Source organism: Arvicola amphibius, chromosome 4 (assembly GCF_903992535.2).
Source record: "Arvicola amphibius chromosome 4, mArvAmp1.2, whole genome shotgun sequence".
Lineage (NCBI taxonomy): Eukaryota > Metazoa > Chordata > Mammalia > Rodentia > Cricetidae > Arvicola > Arvicola amphibius.
This window is the reverse complement of record NC_052050.1, coordinates 77668147-77684053: the sequence shown is the minus strand read 5'-3', so window position 1 is coordinate 77684053 and position 15907 is coordinate 77668147. Positions and strand designations below refer to the sequence as shown.

Sequence of the window (15907 nt, the reverse complement as noted above, 5' to 3'; positions counted from 1 at the left end):
TGGGTTCACCTTGTTATTTGGCTTCTCTAGGCTTGCAAACTATAGGCTTAATATCCTTTGTTTATGGCTAGAGTCCACTAATGAGTGAGTACATACCATATGCATCCTTTTGGGTCTGGGTTATCTCACTCAGGATAGTGTTTTCTATTTCCATCCATTTGCATGCAAAATTCATGATGTCCTTGTTTTTTACCTCTGAGTACTATTCTAATGTGTATATATTTTACACTTTCTTCATCCATTCTTCCATTGAGGGACATCTAGGTTGTTTCCAGGATCTGGAAATTATAAATAATGCTGCTATGAACATAGTTGAACAAATGCTTTTGTAGTATGATTGGGCATCTCTTGGGTATATTCTCAAGATTGGTATTGCTGGATCCTGAGGTAGATTGACTGTTTTTAACCTGTTCTTGGCACTTTTTTCCTCCTCCTGGAGTGACTTGTTCAGCATGAATATGAAGGCTTTTGCATTGTTTTATTGTATCTGGTTGCTGTCTCTTGAAGGCCTGATCTATTCTGAAGGGGAAACAGAAGGAGAGTGGATCTAGAGAAGAAGGGGAATTGGGAAAAGCTGGGAGAAGTGGAGGTAGGGGAAATTGTGCTCTGGATGTAATTATGAGAGAAGAATGTTTTCAATAGATAGAGTAGTAGCCATATTTTAGAATTTTTCAAAATCCTATCATTTATAATTGTCATTGTACATACTAGAACATCACCATTTTTAAATTTAGTATATAAAACTTTTTATCTATTCAGGTTTTTTTTTGATAAAACTGGTAATATAGTGGATAGTGTCACAGGCAGTTTGATATACTATAAAAAACGGGTAAAACATAAACACTATGTTGTAAAATTTCCCTATTTCATTATCAAAAAAGCTAGATATGTTTAATATATGATCCATCAGGAAAACTCTATTATTAATGATAATCAAATAATACAAATTATTTGCACAGAAATATGGATTATCATACACAAAATATAGACACACACAAAAGAATGAAGTTTTGAGTTATTTTGCAATCAGTATACACCAATGAAAACTACAGTAGTGTAGAATGTAAAATAAATCATTATAGCTGAATAAATGATAATGTAAGAAATGTTTCAAGACTAATGTTTTATGCATTATAACTTGAAGAAAAGCTACGTAGTCTTTAATCACATAATAACACTGAGTAATATGTGAGGCAGAGAAAAATAAATTTCTGAAACCAGTATAAATTGGGGCTGTACTGTGTGTGCTCAGTGTATGAGAACTTGGCCATCATCTCTGCCTGGCATACTCCGGTTCTATCCTCCGTGCTGAAATACCAGTATTTCCAACCCCTCCCTTCACCATCTTAAAATTTTTAACAAAACACTGAATATTTAAAATCCATTTCCTTTAGAATTGTCTTTGATTAAAATTACATTATGATGGGAACAGCACAAACCTTTGGAATTATTCAAAAAACAGCACATTCATGTCTCTGTCTTTAAAAGCATAACTTTTCCCAAGATTCCCTCCAGTCTATATTTGGCACAAGTAAGCCTGGATTCATCAATAAAGCTGATGGCTCCCAGATAAAGAATCAAGGATTATTTTACTCCAATTGCTTCATAAGCCTCGGAAAGAAGAAGATAACAGACAAATTACAAAACAAGCCAGGGACCTGGGATGAAATCACAGCGGTGTTCTAGCCTTGTTCCCCTGTCCACGAGCAGGAGCAACTCAAACCTGGTCTTTCTTTTCCTAGCTTTTAAAATGGAAAGTCTCAGCTCGGCACTAAAATGGAGCACACATGCGATACGTTCACAAGCTTCCTACTCAGAAGTCCGCATGCCCTGTTTTGCCATATCATTGCACGGATCAGGAGCGTTTTGCAGTCTTGTCCTTAAGTATTTCGACTGTATCATCGGATTAAAAACTCATTTTGGAATATGGATATTGATGATCATTAAACATCAAATTTTGAAATCATTTCTCAAAGTAATCAAATGTTAGCCAGTGCTAATTTACATTAGATCAGCTTATTTTCAAAGTAGTCACATTCTTCAAGTTAAGATCCAAATAAAGCCCATGCAGTTGTAATTCTTTCAAGTGCCTCCTTTTTAATTTTTCTTCTAATTATTATATTGAAAGCCACTCTCGTGTTTTCCTTTAGACTTCCATGCAATATGAAGAAAGGCTGATTGTTTTACTGTAATGTCTTTTAAGATATCTTTATCTCTTAATTCTATCTGTCTTCCTGAGTGTTACTGGGGACACTCCCTCCTCAGGCTTCTTTGCAGGAATAAATCTTAAGCATTACTATTAACTGTGTGGTTTTGCTTCTGTCAGATGAACTACCTAGTGAGAATCATTTTTTCTAACAGGACACATATGGCACTAGGTTGTCTTGTGGCATCAGCCTCCATTTAGTACATCATCACAGCTTGCAAAACAATTGATCATATAATGATTATAATTGTTCTTTTTTTTCTCATGGTTTATTTTTTTTATATTTAAAAATTTCCATCTCCTTCCCTCCTCCTCCCCCCTCCCTCCCCTCCTCCTCCCCCTTCCCTCCCCTCCTTCTCCCCCTTCCCTCCCCTCCCCTCCACCCATACCTCCCCCTCCCTCCCTCTCAAGGCCAAGGAGCCATCAGGGTTCCCCACTCTATGCTAAGACCAAGGTCCTCCCAACTCCCCCCAGGTCCAGGAAGGTGATCGACCAAGCTGAGAAGGCTCCCACAGAGCCCGTCCATGCAGAAGAATCAGAGCCCAGAGCCATTGTCCTTTGCTTCTCAGTCAGCCCCCGCTGTTGGCCACATTCAGAGAGACGGGTTTGGTCGCATGATCCATCAGTCCCATTCCAACTGGAGTTGGTGATCTCCCATTAGTTCTGTCCCACCGTCTCCATGAGTGAACGCACCCCTCTTGTTCTTTTTTAACTTATTAGCTGGGGTTTGTTTTTTTTTTTTATAAGCAATGGTTTCCTCGTATCATTATTTTATAATCTTAGAAACAGATAGGACTTTATATGCTTTTTATATGAATTTTCAAAATAATGAGTTGATTTCCTGGTACCCTTTAGTATTGATCATGGAATGGTAAAATTCAAGGAATGTATTTAAAGATAGTTTTTATGCATTGCGTATTGTGTATTTGCTGCTGTAGAAACCGTTCTTTTAATTTTTGCCAATGGACTGTTTGGTAACTGAAACTTTTTGTTACAAATCTAGTAGTCTTTGTTTTCTATTCATTTTACAATATTCTAGGTTTGGTGTATATGTTCACTTCCCCAGATGGGAATCTGCCATTTTTCTAAATAGCCATGGTTGCTTTAATTAAGAACAATAATTAGAAACCACAGACAATTAGGCAGACCACTTCTGAGGCTTTTTAGTAGACTGGTGGAGGAGATGAATTGTTTTCTTCATTTTTTTTAGAGATGAAAAATAGCATGATTTTTTACAAACTGACTTTTTTATCTTTTATCAGTGACTCTTTTTCATAATAGAACCCCCACGATTATCTTTGGCATTACATAAATGTAAATGAGGATAAGGAAAACTTACATAAAACATAGATAAGTCAAACATCAAATATTTCCTGAATTTTGTGTGTGTGTGTGTGTGTGTGTATAGGTGTGTACTATATGTAGTATACCTACACATCTGTAACCATTGGATCAAGTATGCTTAGATGTATTTAGGAGTGTTAGGATTCAATTTAGATTTTCTTTCTCTCTTCCAGGGTTAAAAAAAGGACACACACACATAATCGTGTCCTAGATTTTCATCATTAAAACATCAAAATAAAAAGTTGCCACCCACAGATTTCCCAAGAGGCAAAGCTGTTTCCATGAAATTCTATATTCTAGTCTAAGTGTTTGGATCAGAGAAAAAGCCCAGTTAAAGTAGGTGAAGCAAGCTATGGTGACTGGTCTATTCTGTGTTTCTTATTACAGCTTTCAACTATGTCATTGATTTTAATAGACAATCACCTTATACATGCTAGATACATTTATTCTTCCTCTTCCCAATACATTTTCTTTTCTTCTTACCTTCTCAACACCTCCTCCAGTGTTCTCTTAGTGAATGACCGTTTTTGTTTTCCACCCCACTTAGAAAAACGAATCATCAGGAGAGGACTTAGAAGCCACCCACCCTGCACCTATCCAGCCACCAGCATCTTCACCCACATGCCACCTTCTTCCTGCTGTTGTCATGAGTCCTGTAAATAGAATTTCTTCGTCTTGCCCACTCAAGGGAATGTCTCCAGCCAGCCATCCTCTCTCCTATCCCAGTACTTATTGCTCCACTGACAGGGCTAAAAGGAAGATCCTACTTCTTCTTACTTAAAAACAAACATTATTTTTTACTTAAGAAGCATACCTAGCTGCAAGGCTAGCCTTCCCTTTTTGTAGCAAACTTCCTTTAAATGTCTACTCTATATTTTATTCTCAGATTCCTCCAGTATGTCTTGCCCCTCCACTATGACTCAAGCTGAGATTTCTATGGCTGCTAATGAACTCAGATGAAACTCTTGTTCTCCTTTTCAGTGAATTGCTTGAGGCAAATCTTCAAACAACATTGTTTGTTCTCTAACTTTACCTCCTAGCAAATGTATTTTTTCTTATTCTTCTTGGTCTGCTAGTTTTTAATCTTACATCCTTACATAGCTAAGGATGTGAGTTCATACACAGACCGCTCAACTGCACTTAGAATTTGTACCAATTTGAACTCACGACTTCGTGCTGTCTTGGAGCTGTGCAACATTCAATATCATTTGTGTGCTCAATATATTCAAATGTTTATCTGTAAGCTGAACACTTTCACCTATACCAAAGTTTATGTATACAGGTCTGCGTGTCTAAAACTAGCTTTGTTATATACTCACATCCATCTATAACACATGAAGCCTTCTCTGTCTCAATGCTCATTCACGCTTACATTGGTCTAGGACAGAACACCTTGGTGCTATAATACCCATACTCTAATTCATTAGCCAGCATTTGCTTGCTTCATCTGTATTTTTTATTTATCCAATTATTTTATTTCATTGATTATATTTCTTCCTAAGTCTCTGTCTTTTATCAGTATGGTTGTTTCCTGTACTTCATTTTCTGGTAGTTTATTATTTATTTGACAAAACATTAGTTATTTCTTAAAATTCAGACTTTGTGTTTTGCATCCTTTCTAGATTTATTAGTTTTAAGTCCTTTGTGTATTTGTGCATGTGTGTGTGTTTGTACATGTGAGTGTAAATGTGTTTGCATGCAAATAGAACCTAAACTCTTCCTTTCAAATTTGGTGTATTTCTTTCTTTCCTTTGTCCAACTGCTCTGACAATGATTCTTCAAGTACTGTGCCAAATGGAAGCAGCTAGACTGAGCATCAGTCTTTCGCGATCTGAGTGAAAAAATTGTTGACATTTCATCATTGACTACAATGCTGAAAGTAATTTTATTTATACATTTATTGTGTGAAGGTCCATTTTTAATACCCAGCTTGAGTTTTAGCGTTTATTTCATAATTTGATTGTGAATTTATTTCTAACTCACAAATATCTCTTAAGTCTAAAGGCTTTAAATAGCAGATATTTCTTATTTCAGAATGTGTGGCATTCAGGAGTAAAGACGGTTCATGGTGACTTGAGTTCACTGTGTCTCATGAGGTTGTGGTCAAGCTACCATCTGTCCCTGTGGTCTATCCTGAATGTTCACCTGGAGAAGAGTCTGATTTCAGACTCACTGGGTTCTATGTAGCAGGCCTCAGCTGCTTGAAGCTGTTGAACAGGGACCCTCAGTCCTCTGATGGCTGGTCAACAACTCCACTTCTGCCTCACATTTAAGTCTATCATCGTGGAAGAGCAAAGAATCTAAAAAAGGGTGTCATCCTAAGGCAAAGTTCAATCTTTCTGTAACCCAAAATCGTATGCACTGCCCCCACCAGGTTGAGAACCAGATATGGATGGATTTAGTTTCAGTTGTATACAAATACAAATATCTTTCTCAGATATATATGACCTTCTTCATCATATATATGGTCTTACTGTATTTTGCAGTGTCATATCTGGTTTCTGTCCCTGTTAGGACTGCTCTTTGCTGGGGAAACAGAGGGAGAGTGGATCTGGAGGAGAGAGGAAGTGGGAGGAACTGGAAGAAGTGAATGAAGGGAAGCTGTAGTCAGCGGGTATTGTATAGAAGAAGAATAAATTAAAAAATTTAAAATTAAGCTATAAATATAATTTCTAAGTAAGAATTAAAAATGACCAAAAATTTCTAGCTTTTCAAAGGTTGTCATAAGACAACAAAATTATTACTTATGAGTAGTTTTTAACCTTTTAAGATTAAATGAATTGGAGCTGGAGAGATGGATCAGTGGTTAAGAACATTTGTTGCTCTTGTAGAGAAACCTGGCTTGGTTCCCAACACCCACATGGTGGTTCACAACTCACCATAGCTTCAATTCTAGGAGTTATAACACCATCTTCTGAACTCGATGGTGCACATAAATACATATAAGCAAACTCTCATGCACATTAAATAAACTAAATATGTCTTTTCAAAGCAGAATTCATCATAGTTTGAGCTAAATCACAGAATCTCATATTGCTCATCCCCAGAGACTGTGATTCCAAACGCGTGATCTAGAATGTCCAGGTTTCCCTAAGAGCAAATCTAGAGAATTTCCTAAATATCCTCAGATATACAGTTCCATTCACAAGAATATCAAGAATTCATTTCCCTCATTACCCTTCCTTTCACACCATGAGAACACACTTCCTAAAGGCATGACTACAGTGGAAAACAAAAGTATACTTGGGGATCCATCTAATTTCTATCAACATTGGAGAAATGTGCAGAAATTCCATCTAACACCCCATGCCATGCAGTTTTTGCTTTGAAAAATATAATTTGTCTTCATAGAAATGTCATTTACATTAGCAAGAAACTGGACAACCACAGTTGGTTTCAAATAATTAATGACAAAAAACAATATATTTATATACATATATATATACACACATATATATATTTATTGTTTTTATATATATAAATATATATAAATTTTAATTATATATATATATATATATATATATATATCATGGTAAATCTCAATAACTTTAACCCACACAGATATATTTTTAGAGTCTTCAGTAGATTTTCAGAATGTAGGAGTTCAGAAACCAAAACCTGAGGATTGTTGTTTAAGAACAATAATGTGTTTTTCAGATGGTGTTCTGGTTGGCGTTTTGGTTGGTCCAGCCTCTAGGATTCATGGAAGCAGTTGCAGACTCTCTAAAGCAACGCTCAGATACGGCTGTGAATGCCATCCTGGAAGGCGATGTATATGCCATACATCTCCAAGCAGGGAAGAAAGATTACTTTTAGTTATAGATAGGATTCGCTGTTCTCTCTTTGTTTCTGCTACTTACAAGCTAGCCTAAAACTCGGTGGATTGAAACAAAAGCAATCTTTGTTATTCTTTGAAAGACTACAAATTAGCTGGGAGGTTCTGTTGAGTTAAGCCAAGTTTGGCTCCTTTTAGCTACAGCCAAGCATGCTGTTGTTCTGCAGACTTGCTGTCTGATTCCATGATAAAGGAAAGTGTGCCTCTTCCCCATGTTATCCAGCAGGCTGTTCAAGGCCTATTTCCATGGTGGCAACCGGAAACCTGAAGAGTAATCATAACTACAAAGTTTTCTAGACCCAAGCTGGGACAGTGTTAACAATACTGCTCATTAAAACATAAAACAGCACATATTTGGGGTTCAGAGACATAGTCTACCTCTTTATGGCAAGAGCTTTGAATTCACATTGCAAAATGGAGTGGCTACAATGAGAATATTTAAATATGAGTGTCCTCAGTTGACTCTGTATTCCAGTAAAATAAGCCAAACTGTGCTCTAAAATGTAAAGATGGAGCCCCATAGAGTGTCTCAATAATTCAGACATATTGTTTTGTACCATAATGTGTGGTGGTAGTTATATCGACCAAGGGGTTCTTTACCAATATTAGACAGGATTGAGTTCAATTCCCATTTCTGAAACTAGGGCAAGTAACCTAGCCTCTTTAAATTACAGGTTCTTTATCTATAAAATAAGGAAAAGCACTTTTGTGTCAGAGGATTTGTTAAAGACTGAGAGAGACAATGCTTAGGATGCACTGGGCTTTACAGAAAAAAAAATGCTTTAATCACATAAGCCAGTGGCTGTTCTATAAAGTCCCAGCTCTGGCTCATTTCAGAGAATTCTTCCCATCTCCCCAGACAAACGAGCAATACCATATTTAACTGCACGTATCTGTCAACAAGAGTGGCATATAAGCCATCCGTTCTAAGTCCTCCCTTCTGCTATGTACATAAACCCTCTTACAGCACATAAATCTGGTCTGTCTCAGTAAATGTTTACTAAATATCTGATATTTGTCATCTTTCATTCCACTTCAAGAATGTAAGGACTGTGTACGCTAAGATCTCACAGCTGAGTAAAGGAAGTAGAGTCTGTGCCAGATAATTTATATTAAATATATCGAATACCTTTAAAATAATATGCAAATACAAAAAGGGGCTCATATATGACTTGTAGGAAGAGCGTTGTTAGTTAAGCTCTACCCTAATGTATTAGAGACCAAACACCCCTCAGTAGGGGTTTCCTGCCTACCACCATTTGTATGAGCCATCCTCAGCTCACCTTGTATCCAGTAAGGATATGCAAAAGACTGGGTTAAGATGGAAAGATCCATGTCAGAGCCTTTACTTCCTTTGTCACCTCTTATTAGGAAGCAGATGGGTTGATGTCACAGTTGACGGCATTTTATTGCACAGCTGTGCAAATCGCCTTGGCCATTCAATTGGCCTTGTTAATTTAACCATCTTCCATTACCACTTTTGAGTTAGCACGCTCTTCTGTGTGACTGCCTCCACCTCTCACAAGGGAGCATTATTGTATTTGAACTGCAGGTATTGGATCCCTCTGGAGACTTGTGTGGCAGATTGGTTCCCAAATCTATCAACCCAGAGGAAATCATTACTAGAGTTCTGAGGTCCTTCAAAGGAAACTTTGGCTCACTCTAGGAATGACAATACCTATTAAAAAAAAAACCCAGAGCATCTGGAAGTTTGACTAAACCCAGGGACATTGGCTACAACTTGATAAATTGCTTCTTTGGACTGGTACTAGAAGCCTTGGCATTCTTTTAATGACTTTGAGCTTGCGGGATAGGTCTTGCACATCTCAAGCCACTTATGATGCTCAGACTTGTGCTTTTACTGCTCGGCAAATGGCTTCTGGGCTTCACTATGCTTACAGAGGGGATTTGATGAGTACAGGTGGAGGGGTTAGTACCACATTGACAATTCAGTTCGCCTGAGTAGGACAAGCACTGGCTCAAGAGAAGACCTGCACAAAAGAGAAAGAAAGCCACAGAGCCAGCCATGCCTCTTGATAATCTTGTCACTAAGACCGGCACATCCACAAATCCTCTAATTCAGGCTTGGCCATGAGAAGTATAATGGCAGACACTCAACTAGAGTGCTTTCAGAGAAAGCTGCAGGGATGGGAAGAGGCAAGGATCTCAACTGAAGTAAAATGAATGAACATTCTGGGAAAAGAGGGGCATTGTGATGGGCCCTTCAAGAGTGCTGACACCAGGATACTAGATGTGAAGGGGGAAATACTTCAAATAATTAAGGTCACTTTGAAACAGGACTTGAAGGTAAAAGAGCCCCTCGTAATTCACAAAGAGAACAGGCCAGTGGTGAGGAATTTGCAAGAGGCAGAATGCTAATACAAGATGAGATAACAGGTAGAAGCACGGAATGTCAGTTTTCAACATGTGACTGATAGGTTTTCATTCAGATTTGGACCACATGGAAAGATGGCCCAAATATTTTCTCTATTTTTACCTTTCTTATCGTTTGGTTAAAGTGCTATCAAACTGGGTGATGGCTGTCCATGCCTTTAATTCTAGCATTTAGGGTGTAGCAGCAGGCAGATCTCCATGAGTTCGAGGTCAGCCAGGTCTACAGTGTGAGATCTAGGACAGCCAGGGCTACATAAAGGACCTGGTCTTGCAAAACAACAATCAAAACACCATCAACTTGTCTTTGTAAACTATTTTTCCTTACTATTCTTTTACATTTTGTCTTCATTTATTCTATTTATGTTATATTTAAAACAAAGCGTCATTATGTAGCCCAGGCTAGTTTCCAACACAGAATCTTGAGAGTTGACCTCTAAAGTGCTGAGATTACATAACTATATCATTATGCCTGGCTTTTGCCAATTTTAAACAAAGAAATAGTAATAATTTGTGTGTCATAAATTGGAGAAATAGGAAAAACTTGAAAGGTTGCTGATTGACTTGCTGTTAAATATAGATAGAGATGTTTTCCACTAATGAGAGGATGGAGTTTTCTTGATCTTTTAAAAACTAAACATAAGAATAAATGTGGCATGGGTACAACTTGTGCTAGAGTTTTGTACACAGATCCCTTTCCTGCTCTCTGCAGTATTACTTATTGATAAGTTGTAGATGGTTAAACGAAGCCAGGTCCCCAGGCAGTATATAATAAATGTTTTCTAGTATCTCTCATAAAACAGGAAAAAGTACTTTAATTTTGGATTCAATAAAACTTTTGTTTTCAAGAGATCTTTTTCCTTAGTCCGTCTTGCTCGATCCAAGGCATTCCTTACCTGACTCTCTGGCAGAGGAAAGAAATTTCACGCTGCAGAATCCTTTAATCCCTTGCTATATTAAGGATGATATTTGGACAAACAGCATCAGCTCCCCATGGGCTTTGATAGAGCAGCAGAATCTCAGGCTTCATATCTAAATCAAGTCTGCATTTTAACAAGATTGCTGGATGATTTCTATACACATGAAGTTTGAAAACCACTGTCCTATTTTTTTTAAGCCAAAACTTTTCTGAATCTTCTGTATTATTTTGTGCCTGGGAGCTTATGCATTTGGACAAATATTCTTCTCTATCACAGGAAGAATCCTGATATTTAGAACCAGTTTCAACCTACTGTCATCCCATGTCCATATAAAAAGCTTAAGGCTTTATCCATAAGGTTTCCAAATGCACAGCTACTATTATTGATGACTGAGGCTCTTTTTGTTTATTATGTTTTGAGATCTGAACCATTGCATTAATAACTTCATCTCTCCAAACACAATGCAAACATTCAAAATATGCACTATAGTTAAATTTCCATAAATCATCACAAAACCACTCTGCTCCCATATGGAGATAAAAAATAATTACTGTTTTGCCAGGGGAAATGCATTTTAAAGTCCACCATTTGACATTTTATTTGAATGTGATTTTACAGTCTCATACTTCATAAAACTTGAATTTTATAAATGGTTCTCTCTCTCTCTCACAAACACACACACCAACACACACGTGCACACACACACACACACACACACACATTATCTTTGATGCACAAATGAATGTTGGGCCATGACCTAACAGTATGCTTTCCAAACAAACACTACAGACTCAAGCCTGACCTTCTTTCATCCAATTATTTTGAACTGCTTGAGGTCCAGAGATGGTTTTACAGCAGAACACTTATGTCTAGCAATTCATCTAAAGATCAGAGTGAGGAATGGGATACAAAGACTCAGAGAAATCACTCAGAGTGTCTCAGCAAAAATTTATCACTGAATTTGAAAAGCCACTACCGTGTCTTAAAAATCCTCATGACTCTGGCATTGATACTACACAGTCTTATACCTTTGCACGACTTTCAGACCTGTGTGTATTTTGGATCCATTCTAATTGTAGGCTTCTAATTATTGTCACTTGATTTAGGCAGGCATCAGAATAGTGCTTGCTTTGTTGCAACCATTTCTCCATGCTACATCCCTGAAATATCTGTCTGCTTTGTTCCACAAAGCAGTTCCATTTCCTTTATTGAAAATAATTTCTCTCTCTTGGAAGTTTATTTGTATAAAAAGATGTTTAATCTACTGAATAAGGTTTACTCTTAAGGGTTCCTAAGTCTTCTCATGAGCTTTCTCTGGAGCCTTGGTGGTCATTACTAAGAGTGCCATATATGTCTCTGCCGCAGTGTGTGAGCCACTTGTCCCATCCACCATTTAACAGACTGATTGCATGTGGATGGGTGTTTTTAAATACTTATTTTCTTTAGCTAGACTAATCTAACCTACAATAGGGATAAGTAAAATTAAACAGATTATTTATTTCATGGTTTCCTTTCCTTGACTGTGTCAAAAGTTTTGTGACTATAACCAATGACCCAAATGTGCTATTATTCTCAAATGCATTGATTATGGAACTCTTTTCCATAAAGTTCATTATAAGGGTAATGTTTCTTAGAACAGAAATAAAGATTTGCTAGCAGTGCCTAGGAGACCTATAGTGCCCACACAAAAATGAGTACTAAGAGGGAGTTACAAGCTAAATTTTTAGAAACAAAGTGTTTGAATCAAAAAGCTTTCAAAGTGCCATTTATAGGCAGGGAGTCAAATGGTTCTTAATATGATTCTCTAAGAAACAAACTCATATTTAATCCATATCTACTGTGAACATCCCAATAACATTGACCTATGACTCTCATGCACTGCTGACTGGTTGAAACATGATATTACTAGAGGGCTGATTATGATGATAGTAAGAGGTAAACCCAGTGCAAAGACTTACCAATCCCACTGAAAATAAAACTTAGTCCATTATGAATGGACTAAGCTACCTTAATATACCACTATCAAAAATACATTTTGTTTTCAGCAATTAATCTCTTATTCTTGTTCTCATTGTTTTCCATGGTTTAATGTCTTGTTATATTTTCATATTATTTATGAAGTAAAATTATAAAATTGAATATTGACTTAATATGTGCAGACTGACAGTAAAAACCTAGCCAGGCAGTGGTGGCGCACACCTTTAATCCTAGCACTTGGGAAGCAGAGGCAGATGGATCTCTGTGAGTTCAAGGTCAGCCTGGCTTAACTCCAGGACAGGTTCCAAAACTACAGAGAAACCCTACCCTGTCTCAAAAAATCGAGAGAGAGAGAGAGAGAGAGAGAGAGAGAGAGAGAGAGAGAGAGAGAGAGAGAGAGAGAGAGGGGCCTTTAAAATACCACATTGTGCAATAAAATAACGTCCCATTTGTAAGGACTTGTTCAATTATTGTGCATCGGTAGTTAAAAGTGACAATCCTACTTAGATCTCTGGTGATGCTTTTATTTACTGATATTTGAAAACAAAAGTGTCTCCAACTCATGTTTTCTATTCATTTATTTATAAACGTACATACATAAATATGATTTCTGATCAGAATCATGGCATGAGTTCATGTCATTTTCATTCTTACAGGTGAATTGCAATTAATTTATGCTTTTTGCATTCATATCCTATTTAAATTTAGCATGTAGGTTGTAGGCTTTGGTGATACAACCAAAAATAATGTAATGACTCAGATTTAGGAATTTTATGATTAAAAAATATAAAAGGCAAATTTGATTAGTGAGACATTAATAAAGCACTTCAATAAACCACTACCATCTGATGTGTTCTAAAGGAAATCTAATTATTTTCATTATGAATGCTATGTAAGTCAGGTCATCCACATTCGCATTTATTTCCTCTTAGTTCTTAATCACTCTGAGAGACTGCTAAGCTTTCCTCTAGAGGAAATTCAAAGTCAGGAGAAAACTAGGTCTGTTTTAAGTCAATCCTACACGGTCTATCGAACTGTCTTTTTAACTTGCCTGCCCTAGCTCATTCAGGGATGACTGTTCTTTCATCTTGAGAAACAGAGGGTATGAGAAAATGCGTTTGTCTTCCACTTGGAATATTTTAGCCTGAGCTAACAAAAATGATATGATTTGGCTTTTGAAGACTAGCAGTAGCCAAGAAATATGTGTAATGTGCTGTATCATCGTGTTAGATACCAAAACCCTGGGCATCAAAGTGACCTTAAATGCTTTCCTCTTGATTTCCAAGTCTTTAGGGGAGCTCTGCAAATGTGTTCAAATCACTAATTTTTTTTATCACACAGCCCCTTATGTCTGCTCACGAAAGCACAAGATGGCATGTTATATTCTTTTTAAATCATTACTATTTAAAACTTACCAAAAGTTAATATCCCTCCTGTACAGTTTATGAATTTATATGAATTATGGGAGGTGGGTCTCCTTTTCTTTAGTGGTGTATCTACTAGAAGGTGAGCTTCACTCAAGTAGCTGAGCCCACACCCAGAAATATATAAATAAAACAATTGGAGTTGATGGATTATCAAGTTTAAAATAATACAAGACAACAGAAAGTTCCAGAGCTGGGTATGGGAGGAGCTTAGATGAGGAATTAAGGTAAATATGATAAAAATGTCATGTGAAATTTGAAAAGAATTTAAAAACTTTAAATAATAAAAAACTCAAAAAATAATTCACTTCTATAAAGCAGCTATTATTTTATTGTTATCCTAATTTATAAAGGAGAAAATGGAGAATAACTAAAGGTAAAGCAATTTTGCTAGACACGGAAAATATGTGATGAAGAACCTCTAGGCAACCCTCAAATGTTCTTATAAAATTTTACAACTCTATTTTGAAAGTATTTATTTAGTATATAGGCAGATGTATAATAGGTGTGTGTGTGTGTGTCCCCATAATGCATAAATACCTGGATAAATCAGCATTATAAATAACTATTTACTCAAATCAACAAGTGCATTAAATCATTATTTTATTAACACAATGATTTTACTGAGTGCTTTTTCTCTAGCAGGTATTGCCTGGAAAACATTGTCAAACCTGCGAATATTGTTCTTAATAATTTTTCCAGTAGATGGATGAGTAACAAGCATTGCCCACACTATATTACTGAAACGCCTCCCATTTTCTAATCCCTCTGTCTGTGGATATGTATGATTCACAGTGATGAATGAGAAAATGGTCAAAACTGCAGAAGGGAGGAGGAGAGGAAATTGGAAAGGTAGAAATGATCTTCATTAGTTCAACCTTAGTTCTTTGTATGGAAAATATTTGGGGAATCATTGCTCCTCTTTTGCTTTGAAGATGTTTACCCTTTGTTTACATTACAAGATGGGCAACTGGACTCTTTGTAATGTTTTGCTTGTTTTATGTGCCCTAGCAGGGTTGTACAGTGGGGAATACTGTCTTTGGGGCAAAATGGTAACCAGTACTCATTCAGTCACATGGCAGATAAGGGACTTTAAGCACATTATGTAATCTTTCAGAGTCTTAGGGTTTTTTGTTTTTCCATCAAGTTTGGATAGAGATAATTCATTCACAATATGGGCAATCAAAGCTTAAACAATGTTAATAAATACTACTCCCCTATAAAATAATTGTAAAGATTGATATAAGAAATTATTTTGCTTTTAGAATTCCTAGGTGGGAAAAGGTCATATTTACTATATTCATTATTTTAGAATTGTTACCATCATCTTCATGTGTTAGCCAAGTGGTTCTCAAGGTTTTGACATTCCATCCAAGATACAGTTATCCAAGATGCTCCTTAAGAGCAAAAGCAAGCTCCTCTCTCAAGCATCTTGATTATTATGCTCACAAGATGATAAGCCCAGATTCATAGTTTTTGAGGCTCTGGCTCTCAGTAAAAGGGATGGTGTCTAGAATCTGTCCAGCAACCTTGAATTCGATCTACTGGTGGTAATTACTATTTCCTAAGCTCTTCCCATGGGAACTGACTGTGACTTCCTGTTTCATAAATACCCCATTCCATGTTTATGTATGACAAGTCCAATTTTGGATACATTTCTAGGTACCTGATTTGATGGCTTCTAGGAACTATTGCCCTTTCTTTTACTGTAAATTATCAAAGACTGAACTATCTCATATCTGAGCTATTTCTATTAAAAAACAGACCATCATTAGATTGCATTTGAGATACCAATTTGGACCATGAGATC

General features: G+C 36.7%; 1 protein-coding gene across 1 annotated transcript in view; it reads left to right on the top strand.

Annotated features, from left to right (window-relative positions):
• Nucleotides 1-15907, top strand: part of Gabrb2 (gamma-aminobutyric acid type A receptor subunit beta2) — a 202421-nt gene that overhangs the window by 146074 nt on the left and 40440 nt on the right.